We start from the raw sequence: 4,890 nt of genomic DNA, 5'->3' as shown, positions 1-4,890 counted from the left end.
AGGTTACAAAAAGACTACGGCTTCATCTTGAGAGCTCCCTCTTGTTCTATTGCTCACTCTGAGGAGAGACAATTGCTATGTTGTGGGCTGCCCTATAGAGAGGCCTCTGGCTAACGACCAGTGAGGAACTGAGGTCTTCGGCCAACATCTCACAAGGAACTGAATCCTACCATCAACCACATGAGTGACCTTGGAAGCAGATGCTCCCAGCAATCTCATGAGACCTTGAGCCAGAGGCACCCAACTAAGTAGCACCCAAATTCCTGACCCTCAGAAGCTGTGAGATAATAAATGTTTGCTGTTTTAAGGCACTAAGGTTTGGGGTAAGTTGTAACCCAGCAATAAATAACATAACACCAAACATATAACTTTTGAAGTACTAATTTAAAAATACTAAAAGACAATAAGAAGGGAAATAAAACTAACAACTACAATAGTAGTTTTCATGGATATACTATTTTAATAGTTTCTTCGGCAGTCTAATCACACTGACTAGATTCCCTATTAGTGGTTAATTTCATCCAGTTTATGTTGAGTCTTACTAGTTTTATTCTCAGGGAGTGACATTTTATCCAACTTCTGGATGCATCTAACTATGGACTCCAAAAAACTAAGTATACACACTGATAACTAAATATGTATTGATTCATTCATACTGAATTTATTTTGTCTACTGGAGACTAGAAAAGAATCCAAAATGGCATATGAAATAATTCCCTGGTCTTTTTTTAAAGTTAATGTTCACAGGGCAGACAGATGTTTAATTCATTTTAAAAAAAATACTCTTTTTTAACAAAAGGAATAAATGTTCAAAGTCCAACTTTTTGAAAAAAACAGAAGCAAAGAAGAAGAAAGTGAAAGTTAACTTTGAACCTGCTACTCAGAAAGGACTGTTACTGAATGCACTATTGATTTTAGTTGACAACAGTTGCCTATTCTATTTTTTTAAACATCACAAATAAGACTTTTTGTCACCATTAAATATCTGAATTTTGAACAGATTCTTGAACTAATGGCTCCTATCTATCATCTCATTCAACTTTAGCATTCAACTCATCCACAAACTACTACCTTTATTATGAAGCTCCATCAGTTCACCCAATTCAAACGTTTGCTTCTTAGGATTTTTACTTTTCTAACAAGTAATCATAGAGAGGATAAAATGATTGGCAAGGCTTTTTCTATATCTTTCTCAATGCTATCTGGAATCAATTTATTGACAACTTTTTTCAAGTTATTTGTCTGCACTTCTCAGGTCATGATTCCAACCATCTTCTTCCGGATTTGGTGAACTTGTTGGTGCTTCCTTAACACAAGAGGGCTTCCAAATCTGACTATTGTGGTTTTTAGTAAAACCACAATAGAATAGATGAAGCAAATAACCATTGGTAGTCTTGATATCAACATGAGATTCAATCATGGCCTGCCACTTTTGGAACATTTTGGAACACAGTTTATCATGGCTACGATCCATACCATGGAAGCTGATTGGCAGTTTTTGCCCTAAACGGTCTCAGCACTTAGCTTGGATTTTCTACATGAAACTCCATTATTCTGCAGATTAGCAAAGCTCACTTTTAAAACATGACCCTGAGGCCGTCAGATGCAATTTTGATTCCTTGAGTTCTCCTGACTGTTTATTCAGTATTTCATATATTGAACATAGCTGCTACTTTCACATCATACCAATTTTTCCTAGAGAATGGATTAATCACTTTCGTCTTGGCAACCTTTTTGCCACTTTTCAGAAGGCACTTGTTTTTGCCCCCTGCCATGGTGCTCTCCAAGAGCCAAAAGACCTATTTGTTTATTCTTTTAAAGATTGGGAAAACATTCTGTTCTTGGTTAACTTGCTAATTGATTTTTCTAAAACTGTTTCCTTAATGAAATATCATATCTGAAAGTTTAACTTTATATATCTAATATTTAATAACTTAGTATAAGTAATATTAATATTTAGTACCACAAGCAGAGATATTACTTTGCCAACAAAGGTCCGTCTAGTCAAGGCTATGGTTTTTCCTGTGGTCATGTATGGATGTGAGAGTTGGACTGTGAAGAAGGCTGAGCGCTGAAGAATTGATGCTTTTGAACTGTGGTGTTGGAGAAGACTCTTGAGAGTCCCTTGGACTGCAAGGAGATCCAACCAGTCCATTCTGAAGGAGATCAGCCCTGGGACTTCTTTGGAGGGAATGATGCTAAAGCTGAAACTCCAGTACTTTGGCCACCTCATGCGAAGAGCTGACTCATTGGAAAAGACTGATGCTGGGAGGGATTGGGGGCAGGAGGAGAAGGGGACGACAGAGGATGAGATGGCTGGATGGCATCACTGACTCGATGGATGTGAGTTTGAGTGAACTCCGGGAGTTTGTGATGGACAGGGAGGCCTGGCGTGCTGCGATTGATGGGGTCGCAAAGAGTCGGACACGACTGAGCTACTGAACTGAACTGAACTAACATTATAAACACTTTATTCAACAAATTTATTTACATTATCTAATTTGACTTTCATTATAACTTGTGAGGTAGGCATTAATATTACTTTCATTTTCAGAAAAGTAAACTAAGGCTTAGAGAGGAAAAATAATTTGCTCACACAGGATCACAAAGCTAAGCAGTTTCCATTCTAGATTCCATTCTAGTTCTGTCTGGCTACAAAATTTACACTCATACCTTTCTGCTATAGTTTCTCCCTCAAACTTTCCCCCTTATTTTTCATTAAAAAAAAAGTCATTTTAAAAAACTTTCATATTTAGAAAAGTCGTCATATCCCAGTTATTAAAAGACTAACCTAATTTACCCATACCTCTGTTCAACTCCTTTGAAAGTTTTTTGAAGTTAGTGTCTCAAGGCAAATATATTGAGATCTAAAGGAAATATACATGAATAAAATTATTTCCCTGCTGAAATAAAACAGTGGATGTTACCAGTGATTTGCCTTGTTTGAAATTGGAACTATCATCAGAGAACCAATTTCCATTTATATAAAACTACATAATTCTGTTTCTGATTATAATTTCTGTAAAGTTATAATCAATTGTTACAGTTGGAAAAACTAGATTTTTATCAGCTACATTTCTTGCTGCTGAATAGTCCATTATAATGAAATAAAGGGGTAATCTGGAAATAAAGAGCAGTGATAATGATTATGAAATGTTAAGAGTGGGACGAACTTGGAGGTCACTTTGCCCATTCTCCAAATTTTGAGAATTCAGAGGTTCGAAGATTCAAATATCTCTGTATCTCTTAAGTGGTCATAGTAGACAAAGGTTAAGAATAAAGGTATGTGAAAAATGGCTTTCATCTGACAATTAAGACAGTGTCGTAAACATATTTACCCAAGTTCCAAACCTCTATCAATAAGAGAAATGAATTAAAAAAAAAAAAACCCAAATAACAAAAAGCATAAGACCAGGTACATAAAAAGTACCTAATATATATTTGCGAATGAACAAATGAATAAAAAGGTTTTATTGCTTTCAAGTTCCCTCAGTCCTTGAATTCACATTTTACATGCAATCATAATGTATACATATAGTTTATTATCTTGATTTTTGCCCTTGAGTTATAGCATTTTTCCACGTTGTTATAAAACATGACTATAACCTTTTAAAGTACCTATTGAAGTTATACCACCACTGAGTCAGATTCCCAAATGATTGTTAAAAATCACTATTAACAGGGGTGAATCCAGGTTTTGGGGAGGGCCCTTATTAAGGAAAAAATACAAAATGATATTACTTTAAAAAATTTTTACAAAGTAAAATACCTAGCTCTTTCAAGAGATCATTTCTAGGGCCCCTCCAGGGCCTTGGAGGCCCCTGCCTCTGTTGATAACCAGATACTACCTTCATGGGGGTTATGATATAGCTTGAATGTTTTTCAGAGGTTACTACAATTTTAGAAATGTATACCACACTTGATAGTGTTAAAAATTCTTTCTATCCATCTGACCTGGAATCTACTTCAGGCTCCAACATAAACTTGGTAGCTTTTAAATTATAAGCAAGTCTCTTTTAACTTCTTCAGGTCTCGTATGCCCCATCTGTAGAAATGGGCTTAATATCTACCTCAAGGAATTGCACATGAAAACAAAGGTAAAATAGTTCAGTTCCTGACACATCATAAATGCTCCATAGGTGTTATGAACACGGTGATAGTTAAAACATTAGCCTACCTTATATAGGAACCGCCTGTTTCTCCATTACAACTTCCTACACTGACTGTGGGTAAAATACGGCGTAAAATGAATTTTAAAGATTGTGTAGATTCCATTTTTTATTATTTTAATTACTTTTTTGGCCTCAGCATGCAGCATGTGGGATCTCAGTTCCCTGACCAGGAATCAAATAAGGGAAGTCCCTTATTTTAATTTTTAAAAATAATGTTATTATGAAAAGTAGTGACTATATAACAGCACATTTGGAAAATAGAAGAAAAAAAAAATAGCACCCAAAATTTCTTCAGACTTATACTACATTTCCTTAATGTGTTTTTTTTTTCCTTGATGCAGATTTTATTTAAAATATAAAAATATACTTGAAGTAAGGAGATCAGTCCTGGGTGTTCATTGGAAGGACTGATGTTGAAGCTGAAACTCAAATACTTTGGCTGACTCAACTGAAAAGACCCTGATGCTGGGAAAGATTGAGGGCAGGAGGAGAAGGGGACGACAGAGGATGAGATGGTTGGATGGCATCACCGACTCAATGGACATACTGCTGCTAAGTCACTTCAGTCGTGTCCGAATGGACATGAGATTGGGTGAACTCCGGGAGTTGGTGATGGACTGGGAGGCCTGGCGTGCTGTGGTTCATGGGGTCGCAAAGAGTTGGACACGACTGAGCAACTGAACAGAACTGAAGTAGACCCAACTATTCTCTTTTCAAG

At 36.2% G+C, this 4,890-nt stretch overlaps 1 pseudogene; it reads right to left on the bottom strand.

Annotated features, from left to right (window-relative positions):
* Positions 1 to 960: 960 nt before the first annotated feature.
* Positions 961 to 1,775, bottom strand: LOC109573198 (small ribosomal subunit protein eS1-like; annotated as a pseudogene).
* Between the last annotated feature and the right edge of the window lie 3,115 nt (positions 1,776 to 4,890).

This window comes from Bos indicus, chromosome 19 (genome assembly GCF_029378745.1).
Source record: "Bos indicus isolate NIAB-ARS_2022 breed Sahiwal x Tharparkar chromosome 19, NIAB-ARS_B.indTharparkar_mat_pri_1.0, whole genome shotgun sequence".
In the NCBI taxonomy this organism is placed as follows: domain Eukaryota; kingdom Metazoa; phylum Chordata; class Mammalia; order Artiodactyla; family Bovidae; genus Bos; species Bos indicus.
Note: the sequence above shows the minus strand (reverse complement) of the source record. Positions and strands in the feature narration are given on the sequence as shown.